The sequence below is a fragment of the Entelurus aequoreus genome, linkage group LG21 (assembly GCF_033978785.1).
Source record: "Entelurus aequoreus isolate RoL-2023_Sb linkage group LG21, RoL_Eaeq_v1.1, whole genome shotgun sequence".
In the NCBI taxonomy this organism is placed as follows: Eukaryota; Metazoa; Chordata; class Actinopteri; order Syngnathiformes; family Syngnathidae; genus Entelurus; species Entelurus aequoreus.
Window position 1 is genome coordinate 27,925,537 of NC_084751.1, and position 21,204 is coordinate 27,946,740.

General features: G+C 39.7%; 1 protein-coding gene across 1 annotated transcript in view; it reads right to left on the minus strand.

Annotated features, from left to right (window-relative positions):
- sema4d (sema domain, immunoglobulin domain (Ig), transmembrane domain (TM) and short cytoplasmic domain, (semaphorin) 4D) overlaps positions 1-19,237 on the minus strand; it is a 94,636-nt gene extending 75,399 nt beyond the window's left edge. The window contains 1 exon segment of the mRNA XM_062031338.1: positions 19,045-19,237. The gene's annotated coding sequence lies outside the window, so the exon portion shown is untranslated.
- Positions 19,238-21,204: the final 1,967 nt, after the last annotated feature.

The window sequence follows — 21,204 nt, forward strand, 5'->3', positions numbered from 1 at the left end:
CGGTGCGAGTGGTAATACGAGAGAGAGAAGGTGCGAATATGGTAACAAATGGAGGAAGAATTCATTCCCAAGAAAAACAGCACGGGTCCATCGTTTGGCGGTGGTTTGGCTTCAAGCGGGAAGATGTTGAACAGACAACCGTAATATGTCAAGTATGCGGCAAAAGCGTTGCTACAAAAAGTAGCAGCACTACTAATTTGTAGCATCATTTGAAAAGTCACCCGCTAGAGAATGAGGAAATAGTCAAAAACAGGAGATAACGTCCGCAGTTACCTACCACATAGCGAAGGACATACACAATTTGGTTTCCTATTATGCAGCTAATTTTTATTTGACAGTTTTTGAAATGTCTTGTGTGACATCATGCACAAAAGTGCACTTTATTTGTTTTAAACTATTGTAGTGGCGTTCTGTACAAAAAGTGCACTTTAATTAGTGTTGTTTTGATATGTCATCTTAGTGACATCATGCACAAAAGTGCACTCATAGCTTGTTTTAAAATGTCTCTGACAATCTTGCACTTTCTGTTTTGAAATGACATGAAAGTTTGTGCCACTGCTTAATAACTGTTTAATAAATACAGTTTTGGTGAATTGACTTTGTTGTGATTTCCCTCTCAGCATGAAAATTTAAAATGAGCATATATTAATGCAGTATGAACAAGAATGTTTTAAAGTAGACACATATAATCATCATACTGGTGTGATTATATGCATCAAGTGTTAATTCAAGGCTAAGGCAAAACATCGAGATATATATCGTGTATCATGACATGGCCTAAAAATATCGAGATATTAATAAAAGGCCATATCGCCCAGCCCTATTGTAAACTGTCCATGTCTTTCTTCATCTTGTGTCTCACCATGGAAAAAACACTAATATTCTTGTCGTCAGCTGTTTCTAAATCTTGATTTATGGTGAGTTTTGCTGAAACATCTTTGGAATGCATTGAAGCATTATGCATGGTTAGTAATACACGCATCAAATGCCTTTACAGGCGTGTCTGCTTGGGACACAGCGACAGATGGTGTCCCTCTCTGCCAATAGGAAATTATTCCAGCCTGGGGGTCTAGAAGGTATGGCAGTGTTGTGTTGTGGCTGCAGAGTGTCTGAGTGTGCGCGCGCGTGTGTAGCGAAGGGGGTGGGGGCTGGCCCAGATGTCTGCTTTGTGGAGCCAAAGCAGCACACCTCAAGACCAGAGCCCCTGTAAGTCATACATCAAAATCCTCAAATGGACAACTACGATGCATGTTTAAAACCACTGTTTACAGGAGAAGCAAAATCGATTGTTGTTTTGGAAAACATAGTTTGGATGAACTCATAACATACAAATGTGTTAATTTTCAGTTTGAACCACAAAGGTTAAAGGCCTACTGAAACCCACTACTACCGACCATGCAGTCTGATAGTTTATATATCAATGATGAAATCTTAACATTGCAACACATACCAATACGGCCGGGTTAACTTATAAAGTGCAATTTTAAATTTCCCGGGAAATATCCGGCTGAAAACGTCTCGGTATGATGACGTTTGCGCGTGACGTCACGGAGTGAACGGAAGTATTCGGACCCCATTGGATCCAATACAAACAGCTCTGTTTTCATTGCAAAATTCCACAGTATTCTGGACATCTGTGTTGGTGAATATTTTGCAATTTGTTTAATGGACAATGAAGACAGCAAAGTAGAAAGCTGTAGGTGGGATCGGTGTATTAGCGGCTGGCTACAGCAACACAACCAGGAGGACTTTGAGTTGGATAGCAGACGCGCTACCGTGAGTATGCAGCTTTCTTCCAAACATTTGATCGCTTGCCCATCCGTGCGTGCCGCTATGTGCATGTCACGTATGTAACTTTGGAGAAATATATGTGCTGTATGAACTTTGCGGAAGTGAACGGTACTTTGGGCTGTGGGATTGAGTGTGTTGTGCGGGTGTTTGAGATGTATTGGCGGGTTATATGAACGGGAGGGGGGAGGTGTTTGTTTTGCGTGATTAATTTGTGGCATATTAAATATAAGCCTGGTTGTGTTGTGGCTAATAGAGTATATATATGTCTTGTGTTTATTTACTGTTTTAGTCATTCCCAGCTGAATATCAGGTCCCACCCGCCTCTCACAGCATCTTCCCTATCTGATTTGCTTCCACTGCCCTCTAATCCTTCACATTCCTCATCCACAAATCTTTCATCCTCGCTCAAATTAATGGGGTAATCGTCGCTTTCTCGGTCCGAATCGCTCACGCTGCTGGCGTCCATGATTGAAAACAATGTGCAGATGTGAGGAGCTCTTCAACCTGGCTTTTTTTTTATCAGCGACCAAAAGTTGCTAACTTTATCGTCGATGTTCTCTACTAAATCCTTTCAGCAAAAATATGGCAATATCGCGAAATGATCAAGTATGACACAGAATGGATCTGCTATCCCCGTTTAAATAAGAAAATCTCATTTCAGAAGGCCTTTAAACACAGGGCTGACTAAGCGTTTGTTTTTTTACTCTAGATCAGACCTTGATTATTTTAGTAATCGAGTACTCTATTGATTAGTGTGTTTGATTCGTCGAGTAATCAATCACTTTATCAATCAGTAGTCACGTCAAGTAGTCAAGTCAATCAGTAATCAATATATAGCCTCAATGCGTATTTTAGGGAAAAACTGTTGAAATAAACAAAAACAATTCTGCTTGCAATAAGCTTCATTATTAATTTTTAATAAATACACATCTACATTAAAACTGCACGTTCAATATGTGTGCAGTAATAAAAATTTAAAAAATTAAATAATTTCCGCTGTTTTCCGCCACAGAGATCACGGAACCCACACATCACTGTTCTCATGTTCCCTTTATTGCGGCGGCCGTGCAGAAACTGTGTCCCATACTTAAAATAGCTCTTTATCAATTGTTATTAATTACACTCATTAAACGATTAATCAACGCAACAGAATTGATTAGGGTTTTTCAAATTGAATGAATCGATTTAATTGTTGCAGCCCTACTCTAAGTGCCCCTTTTTTCATCTACCCACAATCTCCTTTGGCTGTCAGCAACATCTTGATGTAGTTCTCTTTAGGGGTGTCTTATAATGGTCAAATATTCAACAATTCGAATGGGAGGACTCTGATTCCACTGTCAACCTCGCAGACAAATGGTTGGACATTGACCTCTGATAGTACTTGAAGATGTTACAACTACAAGATTAAGGGACGCAGAGGCCGCCGAGGTGTAGCTCCGGCCCTCTAGCAACGGTAATGATCCTTTCGCAGGTTCACCTATGGAAACCTTGTTACGTTTACCTCCTGTAGATAACCAAGTTTGATCATCTTCTTGACGCTCTTTCAGACCTAAAGCCAAGCCCGGCGAGGCCGATCCAAGGCCCTCACAGAGATAGGATAAGTGGATTCATAATCTCTACTATGCTTATTTGTTTATCTGAGTATTTTAGCCTTTGGCTGTGATCTTGCGATCAGATTTGAATATTAACATCCTTAGTCGAAGACAGCCGGAGTTCCTATTAACTCTACAAAACAGTGGAAGCTGCATTTGAAGTATATTGAGTGGGCAGCATTCCGCAGCTTTATCTACCTCTGCATGTGCTTTAAAATGTGCACCACTCAGCTATGGTTGTGAAACTCATGCGTGTTACACTTGCCTTATTGTTGTTTACAATATAGTCTGACTAAGTAATGCTGACTGAGCCGTTTTTTTGTATTGTTTGCAACAGCCACCTGTTGAATGATACATGTGTCGGCAATTGATTATTTGGTATTATTTGGTATTTTTGACGCAAATTTTCGTTGACAAAAATGGTGAAATGTAATATTTATTCTAGACATTTTTACAACATTGGAAAACATTAGTAAAACGGTGGCTTGTCAAGAGGGTGAGATAACTCCTGGAAATTACTGGCTTAGAATGGCCAAAGGTATAGATGTGAGTGTCCATGTTAAAGGAAACGTCAGGCTGTCTTCTTCTAATGGTTTTATTACAATCTTTGGCGAGCTGGGTAATGCTTGCTGTGGTCTGGAACAACATGGCACACAAACAACGATCAGAAATGCAGCCAATATTATATACAAATAATGTGTCATGAGACATAAAATAGATGTTTTTTGTTCACAGGTTAAAGGTGTTTAATAAAAATACAAACATGTTTAAGACATATAGATTCCTTTCTTTCATAAAGACAAGAATATAAATTGGTGTATTACCTTATTCTGATGACTTGCATTGATTAGAATCAGACAGGATTCACAGTAGTTGCTGATAAGCTCCAGAATTTCGAATTTACATTGCGGAGGTAAAAAAAAAAGTCCTCCTTTCTTTCTAACACCACATGAATGAGGTAGTTTTTAGCTTTTTATTTCTCCAGCTTCCATACCTGTTTTTTTACCCTTTACAAGAAACACAATAAAGTAAACTTGCTAGCTTGTATGCGCTAGTTTTCTGAGACTTTTATATTGTTAGCCCAGGCAGGATGGAGCAGCACTTTTATTGTGAAAAGGGACTGTGTCTTTACACTTTTTACAGCCGGTACGGAGAGAGAGTCTGTTGAAAGAAAAAGTGCTTCTCGCGTTCTTGAGGGTCGTTTTTTTTTCCCTTCATACAAAGCTTGCAGCAGTCAGCGTCATCACACAAGATCCTCGGGTGCAGTGACTGTCAATCAAGTGACGAAATTGATGATCAGTAATTTTTAGGTCTCCTTTTTTTTTTTAATGCCTCGTGATCAAGCGACACACAATCCCCAATCAAACGGTAGCTCGCGATCGATCTAATGGGCACCCCTGATGTACACAAACTGCTGTGCCACAGGCCACACAAATATGGTGCGTTCATGGACCACCAAAATTAGTAAGACAAAATGACGCTGACCAAATACTCAAATCAGTGAAGCATAAAAACAAACATATTAAACAGTGGGCTTTCTAACAATTATGAAGGTTTGTGTGATGTTTGTCCTTAATATTTTTTTTTTTTGTCCTTACCTTACATATTAAAACTAAAAATATATTTTTCCTCATATTTTTCCACTTTTCACAAATTTTTGAAAAAGCTCCAGGTTGCCACTAGGGCGGCGCTAAAGAGCCGCACGCGGGTTGCCGATCCCCGGACTATATTGTAAATGGAGCATTTACGGTCTCGAATTTCTTTGCAAGACTGTACTTTTACTACACGGCAAATGTGTTCAACTGACTTCCAAAGGGACATCGTCAATTAATTGACTGGTATGCATGCTACATTGTTGACTTTTTGCATGTCTTCAGTATGTGAACTGGGAGGGGGGAGATATGCAGTTTTTTCAAGGTCTTTGTGTAAACATACCCTGATGGTAAGAAGCTTGCTAATGATCACAAGAGGGACAATTGGCTACAGATGGGTGCAGGGGGTCAGTGTCAAAGACGACACCTTTTATAGTGATAGCCACAGCATGAGTTGAATTGCAGCTCTGCCACCTTTTTGAGCAGAGGAGGCGGTTGAAGACTAAACACAGCAGAGGGTCTGGAGTGGTCTGATGGTTGGTGAACCCCCAAAATGCATTACTTAATAAAGGCCTACTGAAACCCACTACTACCGACCACGCAGTCTGATAGTTTATATATCAATGATGAAATCTTAACATTGCAACACATGCCAATACGACCGGGTTAACTTATAAAGTGCAATTTTAAAATTCCCTCTAAACTTCCGGTTGAAAACGTCTATATATGATGACGTATGCGCGTGACGTCAATCGTTGAAACGGAAGTATTGGTACCCCATTGAATCCAATACAAAAAAGCTCTGTTTTCATCTCAAAATTCCACAGTATTCTGGACATCTGTGTTGGTGAATCTTTTGCAATGTGTTTAATGAACAATGAAGACTGCAAAGAAGAAAGTTGTAGGTGGGATCGGTGTATTAGCGGCTGGCTGTAGCAACACAACCAGGAGGACTTTGACTTGAATAGCAGACGCGCTAGCCGACGCTAGCCGCCGACCGCACGGATGATCGGGTGAAGTCCTTCGTCCTTCCGTCGATCGCTGGAACGCAGGTGAGCACGGGTGTTGATGAGTAGATGAGGGCTGGCTGGCGTAGGTGGAGCGCTAATGTTTTTATCATAGCTCTGTGAGGTCCCGTTGCTAAGTTAGCTTCAATGACGTCATTAGCAACAGCATTGTTAAGCTTCGCCAAGCTGGGAATTATTAACCGTGTATTTACATGTCCATGGTTTAATAGTATTGTTGATCTTCTGTCTATCCTTCCAGTCAGGGATTTATTTATTTTGTTTCTATCTGCATTTGAGCCCGATGCTATCACGTTAGCTCAGTAGCTAAAGAGCTTCGCCGATGTATTGTCGTGGGGATAAAAGTCACTGTGAATGTCCATTTCGCGTTCTCGACTCTCATTTTCAAGAGGATATAGTATCCGAGGTGGTTTAAAATACAAATCCGTGATCCACAATAGAAAAAGGAGAAAGTGTGGAATCCGATGAACCCTTGTACCTAAGTTATGGTCAGTGCGAAAAAAGATCCGTCCTGCACTGCACTATAGTCCTTCACTCTCACTTTCCTCATCCACAAATCTTTCATCCTCGCTCAAATTAATGGGGTAATCGTCGCTTTCTCGGTCCGAATCTCTCTCGCTGCATTGTAAACAATGGGAAAATGTGAAGAGTCCTTCCTCCGGTGACGTCACGCTACTTCCGATATAGGCAAGGTTTTTTTTAATCAGCGACCAAAAGTTGTGAATAAAAAAAATTCATTTCAGTAGGCCTTTAATTACCTGAATCCATCTTAGTCCTCACACAGCCTATGGGAACTGGCAAACTAGCCTAACTGCGTCGTAAGTGAGCGTCTATTAGCAACCCTGGACTGACTCCAACAAGAGACTGCAGCCAACAGCCAGGCAATTGGTCTAAAACCCAAACACAGCGTCCAAGTAAATAACGCCTGACATGCGAAACAAGCGCCATTCCTGCACAAAGTTCACATGGGGAACAAAGCTCTTTTTCAGCCACTGCAGATCCTGACTGAATCCCCCACCCCGACCACTTAAAATTGATTATGGGTGAAAAACAAGGGGACTCCTAAAGACGGTGCTGTGCGTGCTTATGTGCTTATTAACAAGCAGGAGGGGAGTGTGTAATTTAATTTAGCCTCATCATGTGAACCCAGCGCTTCGATTGAAAATGCAGAACACAAGAATCGACCTGTGATCGATCCGTTTCTGCACTGATCGAATTCACATAAATCAGTGCCAGGAAAGATTTATGTGCCTCAAGAATAGCTGTAGTATAACTCATTTTGTCACATTTAGAGCTGCAACAATTAATCGAATACATCGAATAATGTGATTACAAAAAAGGTTTGATTTCTATATTTTGCTTCGATTAACCGTTCAATGTGTAACTAATACAAATGTATAAAATCTGGACTGGATGCAGACACCCAAACTTAAAATAAGTGCACATAGTTTCTGCAGAAACGCTGCATCAGAGCCCACATGATTTTTATTATTTTTATTTTCTATTTCTGTAATTTCACACATATTTGATTTGCATTTGTTTAAAAAAAAGAATGAACGTTTTGGCAAGCAGAAAAATGTTTCTTTATTTAAACTATTTTTACTGAAATTTGCTTTGAGGCTGTAAAGTGGGGTTTACTTGATTTAAAAAATCTAATTAATTAATTAGATTAAATATTAAATTAAATAAAAGCACTGTGTGCCCCAGGTTTACAGCTGGATAATGGGAATTAGAGTTTAGGGGGTCAAAATTGATGGACGACGACAACAAATGCACAGGGTTACCAAGTCATAGAACATTATAACCTTATGCAATTTCACCTCACATGGTATTAAAAAATAATTACAAAGATTCCCCAAGGTCAAGCTCTGCGACAGATAGATACATGTCATATAATCATTGCAGTCGCTATTCCCGCCATTATCAGTGGAGACAAGGGTTTTATACCATGTAGAAACAGTAATGACATGCTGCTGGGTAGATAGGATAAATAAAGTAAATTAGGGCTGCGACAACTAATCGATTAAATCAATTAATTGTATTATAAAAAGCTTTGATTTATATTCTGTTGCTTCGATTAATAATTTAACGAGTATAACTAATAAAAATGGATCAAATCTGGCCCGCATGACTTAGTTTCTGCACTTGTGCTGCAATAGAGTGCACATGAGAGCAGTGGTGTGTGGGTGCTGTGATCTGTGTGGCAGCGAACGGCAAAGATTTCTTAGAAAAATTGTTATTAATGCGCACATCATAAAGGTGTAATTTTGATGTTGATGATGTGTATTTATTACAAAAAAAGAATAAAGGTTATTGTATACAGAAAAAAACATTTTTAATCGTTTTTAAATTTCGACTTTATACCCTAAAATAAGCATTGAGGTTATAAAGTGTTAGTTAATCGAACAAAATAATTGAGTGATTACGATAGCTGCAGCCCTAAATTGAACTATTAAAAGGCACAATGTTTTGACTTCTTTCTACATCAGGGGTCTCTAACTCACTGTCCGCGTCCATATTTTGTGGCCTTCTACTTTAATTCATAATTCAGTGTAATTGCGGCTCGTGCATCGTGGGTGGCTAACAGTATAACATAATATGCCAATCTATAATCCCACTAGAAAAAAAAACAATACAATAACGGTGCAGACAAAAAATGACAGCACAACAAACACACATTAGACAACACAAAGAGGAACTTCCTATAAGTAAGCCGAGTTGTCTCTGATCATCCCCTGGGGAACTCAAAGGTGTCAAAATAAAAACATTTTTTTACAAACCCCGTTTCCATATGAGTTGGGAAATTGTGTTAGATGTAAATATAAACGGAATACAATGATTTGCAAATCCTTTTCAACCCATATTCAATTGAATGCACTACAAAGACAAGATATTTGATGTTCAAACTCATAAACTTTTTTTTTTTTTTGCAAATAATAATTAACTTAGAATTTCATGGCTGCAACATGTGCCAAAGTAGTTGGGAAAGGGCATGTTCACCACTGTGTTACATCACCTTTTCTTTTAACAACACTCAATAAACGATTGGGAACTGAGGAAACTAATTGTTGAAGCTTTGAAAGTGGAATTCTTTCCCATTCTTGTTTTATGTAGAGCTTCAGTCGTTCAACAGTCCGGGGTCTCCGCTGTCGTATTTTACGCTTCGTAATGCGCCACACATTTTCGACGGGAGACAGGTCTGGACTGCAGGCGGGCCAGGAAAGTACCCGCACTCTTTTTTTACGAAGCCACGCTTTTGTAACACGTGCTGAATGTGGCTTGGCATTGTCTTACCGAATTAAGCAGGGGCGTCCATGAAAAAGACGGCGCTTAGATGGCAGCATATGTTGTTCCAAAACCTGTATGTACCTTTCACCATTAATGGTGCCTTCACAGATGTGTAAGTTACCCATGCCTTGGGCACTAATGCACCCCCATACCATCACAGATGCTGGCTTTTGAACTTTGCGTCGATAACAGTCTGGATGCTTCGCTTCCTCTTTGGTCTGGATGACACGATGTCGAATATTTCCAAAAACAATTTGAAATGTGGACTCGTCAGACCACAGAACACTTTTCCACTTTGCATCGGTCCATCTTAGATGATCTCGGGCCCAGAGAAGCCGGCGGCGTTTCTGGATGTTGTTGATAAATGGCTTTCACTTTGCATAGTAGAGCTTTAAAGGCCTACTGAAATGATTTTTTTTTATTTAAACGGGAATAGCAGATCCATTCTATGTGTCATACTTGATCATTTCGCGATATTGCCATATTTTTGCTGAAAGGATTTAGTAGAGAAAATCGACGATAAAGTTCGCAACTTTTGCTCGCTGATAAAAAAAAGCCTTGCCTGTACCGGAAGTAGCGTGACGTCACAGGAGCTAGTATTCCTCACAATTCCCCATTGTTTACAATGGAGCGAGAGAGATTCGGACCGAGAAAGTGATGATTACCCCATTAATTTGAGCGAGGATGAAAGATTCGTAGATGAGGAACGTTATAGTGAACGACTTGAGAGGCAGTGATGGACGTATCTTTTTTCGCTCTGACCGTAACTTAGGTACAAGCTGGCTCATTGGATTCCACACTCTCCTTTTTATATTGTGGATCACGGATTTGTATTTTAAACCACCTCGGATACTATATCCTCTTGAAAATGAGAGTCGAGAACGCGAAATGGACATTCAGTGCCTTTTATCTCCACGACAATACATCGGCGAAATGCTTTAGCTACGAGCTAACGTGATAGCATCGTGCTTTAACTGCATATAGAAACAAAAAAAATAAACCCCTGACTGGAACGATAGATAGAAAATCAACAATACTATTAAACCGTGGACAAGTAAATACACGGTTAATGCTTTCCAGGCTGGCGAAGGTTAACAATGCTGTGCTAACGACGCCATTGAAGCTAACTTAGCAACTTAGCAAACAGACCTCACAGAACTATGTACTCTCTCCTTTTTCTATTGTGAATCACGGATTTGTATTTTAAACCACCTCGGATACTATATCCTCTTGAAAATGAGTCGAGCACGCGAAATGGACATTCACAGTGACTTATCTCCAAGACAATACATCGGTGACACACTTAGCTACTGAGCTAGCGCGATAGCATCGTTCTCAAATGAAGATAGAAACAAAATAAATAAACCCCTGACTGGAAGGATAGATAGAAAATCAACAATACTATTAAACCGTGGACATGTAAATACACGGTTAATGCTTTCCAGGCTGGCGAAGGTTAACAATGCTGTGCTAATGACGCCATTGAAGCTAACTTAGCAACCAGACCTCACAGAACTATGTACTCTCTCCTTTTTCTATTGTGAATCACAGATTTGTATTTTAAACCACCTCGGATACTATATCCTCTTGAAAATGAGAGTCGAGCACGCAAATGGACATTTAAAGTGACTTTTATCTCCAAGACAATACATCGGTGACACCCTTAGCTACTGAGCTAGCGCGATAGCATCGTTCTCAAATGAAGATAGAAACAAAATAAATAAACCCCTGACTGGAAGGATAGATAGAAAATCAACAATACTATTAAACCGTGGACATGTAAATACACGGTTAATGATTTCCAGGCTGGCGAAGGTTAACAATGCTGTGCTAACGACGCCATTGAAGCTAACTTAGCAACCAGACCTCTACTCTCTCCTTTTTCTATTGTGAATCACGGATTTGTATTTTAAACCACCTCGGATACTATATCCTCTTGAAAATGAGAGTCGAGCACGCGAAATGGACATTTAAAGTGACTTATCTCCAAGACAATACATCGGTGACACACTTAGCTACTGAGCTAGCGCGTAGCATCGTTCTCAAATGAAGATAGAAACCCATCAACAGCCGTGCTCACCTGCATTCAAGCGATCATGGCACGACGAAGGACTTCATCCGTGGGTTTGGCGGCAAGCATCGGCTAGGCGTAGTAAGTAGTCCTTGTTGTGTTGCTGTAAGTATTGTAATGCCCCGCAGTGTAGAAGGAGTCACACAGACGAGGAAGCGCTGCTCAATCGCTTTATTAAAAAGCGGTAACTGGTTGTAGTTCAAAAAGTAACGCACACACATACACGAGCTGCTGTTAGCCAAAACTCACGCTCACACACACAAGTTCTCCGCCAACTCACTCGCGCATGCGCGTTCCCCAAACCCTTAAAGACAGTACACTAATGCAAATATCACAGATATTACAGTATTGTACTTAGCCGCTAAGACACCGATCGATCCCACCTACAACGTTCTTCTTTGCAGTCTCCATTGTTCATTAAACAAATTGCAAAAGATTCACCAACACAGATGTCCAGAATAATGTGGAATTTTGTCGAAGAAAACAAGAGGCTTTTCTATCGGGTCCGATGGGGTCCAACCACTTCCGTTGCTTTTGTGACGTCACGCGCATAAATCATATCCAAAGGAGTTTTTCAACCGGAAGTGTGGCTGGAATTTTAAAATTGCACTTTATAAGTTAACCCGGCCGTATTGGCATGTGTTGCAATGTTAAGATTTCATCATTGATATATAAACTATCAGACTGCGTGGTTGGTAGTAGTGGGTTTCAGTAGGCCTTTAACTTGCACTTACAGATGTAGCGACAAACTGTATTTAGTGACAGTGGTTTTCTGAAGTGTTCCTGAGCCCATGTGGTGATATCCTTTAGAGATTGATGTCGGTTTTTGATACAGTGCCGTCTGAGGGATCGAAGGTCACGGTCATTTAATGTTGGTTTCCGGCCATGCCGCTTACGTGGAGTGATTTCTCCAGATTCTCTGAACCTTTTGATGATATTATGGACCGTAGATGTTGAAATCTCTAAAATTCTTGCAATTGCACTTTGAGAAACGTTGTTCTTAAACTGTTTGACTATTTGCTCACGCAGTTGTGGACAAAGAGGTGTACCTCGCCCCATCCTTTCTTGTGAAAGACTGAGCATTTTTTGGGAAGCTGTTTTTATACCCAATCATGGCACCCACCTGTTCCCAATTAGCCTTCCCCCCTTGTGGGATATTCTAAATAAGTGTTTGATGAGCATTCCTCAATTTATCAGTATTTATTACCACCTTTCCCAACTTCTTTGTCACGTGTTGCTGGCATCAAATTCTAAAGTTAATGATTATCTGCACACAAAAAAATGTTTATCAGTTTGAACATCAAATATGTTGTCTTTGTAGCATATTCAACTGAATATGGGTTGAAAATTATTTGCAAATCATTGTATTCCCTTTATATTTACATCTAACACAATTTCCCAACTCATATGGAAACGGGGTTTGTACATATTTACATCTAAAGTGACTTTACATTTTTAATGACTTTAGGACTACCATAGCTCAGGGTCACTATAGATGGAAGAAGTATAGAAAAAGTTGTCACGTGGTTATAACGTGATTCTAAAGTAGGGCTGCGCGGTATACTGGTATTATAGTTAATATCGGTATATTTTAGAAAGAGATGGATAATTGAAACAATACCGCCATACCGGTGTGATGTGCTTTTGTTACGGCTGTACGTGGCCCAGCAGGCATCGTAGTTGAGGAATAGTCTGGCGTGCGGAAAGGGTCTGCCCCATGTCTGGAGTCCCTACCGCGCACATTGTCGACACCAACTCCCCATGACCTTCGCGCAGAGCCGACGTGCCCACACCGTAGGTGCGGTGACTGGCGGGTGGGCGCCGGCTCCTCTTTATTAACCAGAGGTAACACAAGCCGGTGAAAAGATTAATCAGAACAGCCGTAAGAGCCCACAAACTGCCAATGCTAAAGCTAACAGCTGAAACCGTCGCAGACGTTCTACGCGCATATGACATATATCTAAAGTTTTTCTTAAGTAACATTAATTACTTTCCCTAGTGATACAGAAGAGTAATTCCATTAGTAATTAAATTACTTTTTTAGTTAAGTAACAGGTAACTATTTGTGGGGAGGCGTGGCCGGCAGACCGACAGCGAGGCAGGGCCAGGATTGACACCGTAAATCATATCAGGTGCGTGGATCGCCCACCTGGGCACAATCAGATAATCTCCTCGCACTGTGTAAAAGGGCAGCAGCCGTGAACGACGAGAAGAGAGAGTTGGAGAGTCCGAAGCAGACGCAGCGCGCAAGAGACCGAGAGCCAGACGGAGACAACGACGTGGTGCTGAAAAGCAGACGGCAAAGCGAGCAGAGCGAAGTGGAGCTGAAAAGCGACCCGAAGCAAGAAGATGCAGCTTTATTGAAAGAATAAAGAAAAGTCAAAACCTGCTCGCAGTAATGTCCCTATTTGGTGGTCCATGGAACCCGCACGACAGCGAGAGACTGTCACACTATAATTAATTACTTTTTAAAAGTAGTTTTCAGAATGCTGGTAGTAACAGTATAAATGTGGTGTTGAGCTTAAGCTAAACATATTGCACTTTCGTTTAAAATACCGATATATATCGTATATCGCGATACGGCCTAAAAATACAGAGATATCAGTTTTGGTCCATATCGGGCATTCTGAAGTGAATACGTTGTAGTCTAACAGATTCTGCCTCGTGCCGCCCACAGTTAAATTGAGTTTTAGACCCTTGTTCTACATTAAATGTATCTACAAATTAATTTTGTTGTGGTCTGGAGCTAAAAAGAAAAGATAGGTGGATGGGTGGGGTTCCTGATATATTGAGAGAGAAAACACTGAAAGGTTTAGTAACCCACAACAAATTAGAGCTAATACAACACCGATCTTTATCTGCAGGAAACAAGAACGAAGCACCTTTCAGTGGGTGGAGAACAAATATGCCCTTGCTGCTATTGGCATTTCACAACCTTTCAAAACGCCTCGACAAACTCCAAACACAACCTCTAACCTGAGACGCAGGCAGTGGGATGAACAGAAAAGCCTCAACTGCTGAGTGGCGAGCGGCCAGCTGTTTAATGCTGCTGGTGAAAGAACACGTAGCAATATCCTGCTCTGGCTAGTTCTCTGGCGCCCCCGCCCCACCCCCCTTAAGGTCAGGCTCACATGATTTGGACTTGCCCGGTGGACAGTCTATTGTATCGACAGAGTCCGTGTGCTCCAGTTGACCCAGGCAAAGATCTGTGGATTTATGTAACAGTGGTCATCTGGTGCAATCCAGCCCTGCACACGTTAGGCTCGACCCGGCCACCACACATCCCCGCTGTTTGAGAGATAAGTTGAGCAGTCCTGGTCAATCACCTCAAAGTCCTGGGCTGTCAACCCAGTGTTTAGCGTGGCGTTTGAGAGGAAGGCTTTCAGAATGTACTATTGCACAGCCTTACGCATTCAGCAAATTTTACCGTGCTGGACTTGAGCATGGTTCTGATTATTTCTTTTGTGCAAGATGATGATAGTCATTTACTTGTGAGAGGAGCGATTGCTTCAATTAAAGGACACAATTTTATGGCGGGCACAAATGTAGTCGCGGGAGAGCGACTGACTGCGACGTTCAACTTTTTGATCATTCGGAGTCTGCATTTATTTATATTATGAAGTGTGTTGGTTATCATTAAAAAAATTGCAAGAAGGGACTGCATAAGACTTGTTCCGCTCATGCATGGAATCGTGCCTTGCCATGGCCCACCTATTGCAGTCGGGCCGAGGGAGGGGACTTGTGCCGTATTTGCAGGTGGATTAGTGCGCTCCCGCTATCCAAACATGATGTGCTTTAAGAGTATCTAATTGGAAAAGGTGGGACAGGCACATGCAAAAGCGCAGGATCAAAATCGTAGAATAAGAATCCGAAAGGCAAATCCCCGACTGCATGTGCATGCGTAAGAAAGATGTGTCATGTAATCAACGCAATCTCAAGATGAGCCCAAGCACGGTTGCTACTGTGATTGGCCTTGGTACACCTTTAAAGGACCCCTCTAATGCTGATAACATTAGAAGTTATTTCATAGTTGTGGACCTAAAATAATGTCAACAGATAAAATACCCCCCAAAACAGACACAGTAGTGATTTGAGGCTTGTTTTCTAACGGGTCTCAGCACATTTCAAAACGCCTACTTTAAGGCCATGTCTACACTAAGTCGTTGAACCCCTTAAATGAATAATTATTTAGCCTTAGCCCCGTTTCAGCCACACTAAACCAGCGTTTAAGGTCCCCCTCCTCGGACAAATTTTTACACGGCTAAGTGTATTTCTTGAATCTCCGGCACTTAGCTTTGTATGGACTCAATGATCGTTTACAAACTGAGTTCGGAGAGGAAGTGACGCCAGAAAGACTGCGCCCCACACAGGAAGTGACGTCAGAAACAACGCGCCACAGCCAGCTTCATAATTAAGCAGTTTCGTAACTCGGAGCTAACCACTGGAAATATGAAGGCGAGTCATCCAGACATGCCCGTGTTTCTCATTCTTCTACATGTACAGACGCTTGTGGAAATCACACATTAATACCTTAAGAGAAAGCGATTGCAGCTATTTGGGATACAACACTTCTCAGACGGCAAGAGAACTTTCGAATGTCCAGGTCAGCTGTGATTCTACTTAGCGAAAAACTTTGTCCATTTGTCAAAGGGGAGACAACGAGAATGCGAGCTCCCGTGGACGTCATAAAAAAGGTAGCATGTGCTTTGTATTACCTGTATTACGGAAAACATCGAATGCATTTGGACTGGCAAAGCAGACTGTATCAGTTATTGTCCGCCATATATGTGGCGGACTCAACGTCAAAAATGAATGGACAATGAAGGTGAAGGCAAAAGAGTGAGGAGTGTCCTGACCAGATATCTACATCCCTAGATTGATTGATGTAAAATGTTCTTTATCACATTGTTTTCGTGTCTATCGAAGATTTAATTAATTTATGATGTCTCAGGTGTGATTCACTACAATAGGGCCCCACAGCACACTGGATTCCAGATAATTGAAATACCACAACACTGGATATTGTTCAGATAAGTTAAATTGAAGAACTTGCACACAAAGCAACACTGGATTTGACTATGACGTGTGCATTGGCATGAGGCAACACAAGCTTTGGTGTCCATGGAAGAGAAGATGGAAGCGGAGGGATGTCCGGAAATGACGATTATTTTATTTTTATTTTTTGCTCATGTTAACTATATCAGTTTTGAAGTATAATCATGGACCAGGGCGACAAGAAAATCAAATTAAGTAATCGAAATAATAGGTTTTATATGCCTTTATCCACAATGTCTATGTGGGGAAATGGGCTCAAGTTCCGTAGATGACATCACACCAAGAGGGGGCGGCATATCGAGTCCAGCGATAGAAAGGCGGCGTTTTAAGTAGAGTTAGTGGTCTACTGATTACTCAACTAATTGATATGATAGGGGAGTGGCAGGGGTGGAGTCAATATGACATCATATAATTTGCATAATGGGCAATGACACATATTTTCTTCAAAAAGGCAAAAAATTGTTCTACATATATTTAAAAACAAATCTATGTTATAAGTAATTTAGTATTAATACTTATTTTTCTTATATTAGACCATTTTGCTCTATTTTTCAATTGTTGCTGCTTATTTTATTACTACAATGTAACACAGGCTGCACTCCCCTGGTTTATTGACATATCTTATTCTGCCCTTTCTAAATGTTGGAATTTAGTTTGCCAAATATGTAAACAGTCTTTTAAATTACAGATGAAAAAAAACTACTTGAGGTTGTTCATTGATAGATTCCACAATGAAGTCACTGTAATACTAAGCACACAAAGGAAAGTACATTAATATACATATGAAATGTACGCATGTGTAAGAATCTTGTTCAATCAACAATACAGTACTATAAACTAAAAAACAAAAAGCATGACCATTATACACAGTGAAGGTGGTCTCTAATGTGGCTAGCTTAATGCTCTTTTTAATGTCTTTAATGTCCTTTGTGTTCTTTGATGTTTCCCTCTTACACACATGTAAGAGGGATGTGTGCTATGGCTATGAGTTGTTTTGTCCCTTGGCCTCAGTCTGGACCCCCTCTCCAGGGGCCCAGGCTTTTTTTTTTCTCAGGGGTGTCGAACTCATTTTAGAACATGGGCCACATGGAGAAAAATCTACTCCCAAGTGGGCCAGACTGGTAAAATTACGGCACGATAACTTCAAAATAAAGACAACTTCAAAATAAAGACAACTTCAGATTTTTTTCTTGGTTAAAAAATAGAACAAGCACATTCTAAAAATTTACAAATCATAATATTGTTGTTGTTTTTTTACACTTACATGTTGCAGTTAATAGTATTCTACCTTTATTTGTCATTATTTATACTTTCTGAATAAATTATGCGATAACATTCATCAGTCAACTCATTGGTGTAAATTTTCAATTTGTATATTGTAGCGTCCCGGAAGAGTTAGTGCTGCAAGGGGTTCTGGGTATTTGTTCTGTTGTGTTTATGTTGTGTTACGGTGCGGATGTTCTCCCGAAATGTGTTTGTCATTCTTGTTTGGTGTGGGTTCACAGTGTGGCGCATATTTGTAACAGTGTTAAAGTTGTTTATACGGTCAAACTCAGTGAGACCTGTATGACTGTTGACCAAGTACACTTGTGTGTGTGAAAAGCCGTAGATATTATGTGACTGGGCCGGCACGCAAAGGAAGTGCCTTTAAGGTTTATTGGCGCTCAGTACTTCACAGCGGTGTTTTAAATGTCATAAATTTTACTTTTTGAAACCGATACCGATAATTTTGAAACCGATACCGATCATTTCCGATATTACATTTTAAAGCATTTATCGGCCGATATTATCGGACATCCCTAAAAATAACAGTTGACAGTGTGAAGCAAAACAGATGTTGAGGTTTAAAAGCTGAAGGTAAACAATGGAGGTGTTTTGGAATCCACGCCGTGATTTAACCGGGAGACTTCGGGTGTGATGTCGGGCCTGAGGGCAAATGGCGGGGTCAAAGTGAGCTTATAATTAAAGCTCCCACTCAAACATCCTTCTGGGAGCCATGCAGGTGAAACTGTTACGTCCCAATGAACATTACTGCATGCACACAGTAGAATGCCAATATGAAATATTCTGTATGTGCTTGACTAGGTTGCAGCAGACCATAAACTTGAAGTGTATTGTTGCATCTTTAATTTATGCATGCCAAGGGCACAAACCTCCAAATGAACTCTGGCTGGAGAATGAAAAGGGCTGATTTGGGGGTCTAAAAGTCCAAAAAGCCAAACTAATAGCAACACACTTGTTTCTGTGTGTACTGATACTTTGTTGTTGGTGTATCTTTTGTTGTTGTTGTTATTGTTTAAGGCTATGTACTAACGTGCTGTTAATGAAAATGACATTCAGAAGCCTCAACATTGTTAAAAGTCTTTGAAGTCTTTGAAACAGCTAAACCGCCAACTTTGAAACAGCTAACCGTCAACTTCAACATTGTGGCGTCAAAACGAGGCAGGTAAGTCTTTGGGAAAAGGAGGATATTGTCCAGAAAACGGGAGTTAAAAGCGATAATTAAAAGTTTTTCCTCCGTAGGGGAGAACAAGTGCAAGTGCAAGCACGGCAGCAAGCAAATAGCGGCAAGCTAGCGAGGAAAAAAAAACATCTTCATAAAGTTAATTTAAAAATGAACTTCAACTCACCGAGCGAACTGTTTCCTTCAAGTAATTCTTCGTTCGAGGGTGTAAAAAGCAGCTGAAGAAAGTTTGATGCCCGCCTGAGTGAGTGTGTTAGCAGCTCCTCATGGTGGTCGCAGACGGACTGATTCCAACGTGTGTGTGTGTGTGCGTGTGTGTGTTAGCGTGTTCTCTCTGTGTGTGTTTTCTGTGCGCGTGTACGTGCGCGTGCATGTATGGCTCCCATCGCTGCATGAAGGGGGGAGGAGGGAAGGGGAGAGAGAGAGAGAGTGGTAGAGAGAGAGGGAGAGAGAGAGGGAGAGGGAACACAAGCAACTAAAACATGTTATTTTTCCCTTAGTATTTTATCTAAATATTTATTATTTTTCTTATTTTTATTTTTGACTTTATTTTATTTCTGATTATTCATTTTGTATTATTGTATTTATTATTTGCGATTCGATTCAAAATCGATTTTTTTTTTTCAATTCAACACGATTCTTGATTCAAAAACGATTTTTTTTCCAATTCAAAAGGATTCTCTATTCATTCAATACATAGGATTTCAGCAGGATCTACCCCAGTCTGCTGACATGCAAGCAGAGTAGTAGATTTTTGTAAAAAGCTTTTATAATTGTAAAGGACAATGTTTTATCAACTGATTGCAATAATGTAAATGTGTTTAAACTATTAAATGAATCAAAAATATGACTTATTTTATCTTTGTGAAAATATTGGACACAGTGTGTTGTCAAGCTTATGAGATGCGATGCAAGTGTAAGCCACTGTGACACTATTGTTCTTTTTTTACATTTTTTATGAATGTCTAATGATAATGTTAATGAGGGATTTTTAATAACTGCTATGTTGAAATTGTAACTAATATTGATACTGTTGTTGATAATATTCATTTTTGTTTCACTACTTTGGTTTGTTCTGTGTCGTGTTTGTGTCTCCTCTCAATTGCTCTGTTTATTGCAGTTCTGAGTGTTGCTGGGTCGGGTTTGGTTTTGGAATTGGATTGCATTGTTATGGTATTGCTGTGTATTGTTTTGTTGGAGTGATTAATTTAAAAAAATTAAAAATTAAAATTAAAAAATTAATAAAAAATAAAATTAAAATAAAAACATTTTAAAAATGAGAATCGATTCTGAATCGCACAACGTGAGAATCGCGATTCGAATTCGAATCGATTTTTTCTCACACCCCTAATATATATATATATATATATATATAATTGCGACCCCGAAAGGGACAAGCGGTAGAAAATGGATGGATGGATATATCCATCCATCCATTTTCTACCGCTTGTTCCTTTTGGGGTCGCGGGGGGTGCTGGAGCCTATCTCAGCTGCATTCGGGCGGAAGGCGGGGTACACCCTGGACAAGTCGCCACCTCATCACAGGGCCAACACAGACAACATTCACACTCACATTCACACACTAGGGCCCATTTAGTGTTGCCAATCAACGTATCCCCAGGTGCATGTCTTTGGAGGTGGGAGGAAGCCAGAGAACCCATGCAGTCACGGGGAGAACATGCAAACTCCACACAGAAAGATCCCGAGCCCGGTATTGAACTCAGGACTACTCAGGACCTTCGTGAGACACATGCACTAACCCCTGTGCCACCATGCTGCCCTATATATATATATATATATATATATATATATATATATATATACATATATATATATATATATATATATATATATATATATATATATATATATATATATATATATATATATATATATATATATATATATATATATACAGTATATATATATATATATATATTTTTTTTTTTTTTTTTTTTTTTTTGTGAAGAAACTAGAATGTAAAACATGTTTTCAGTTATTTCACCTTTTATTTGTTAAGTACATAACTCCACATGTGTTCATTCATAGTTTTAATGCCTTCAGTGACAATCTACTATGTAAATAGTCATGAAAATAAAGAAAACACATTGAATGAGAAGGTGTGTCCAAACCTTTGGCCTTTACTGTATATATCAATCATGGGTACTTTAACTTTATATATATATATATATATATATATATATATATATATATATATATATATATATATATATATATATATATATATATATATATATATATATATATATATATATATATATATATATATATATATATATATATATATATATATATATATATATAT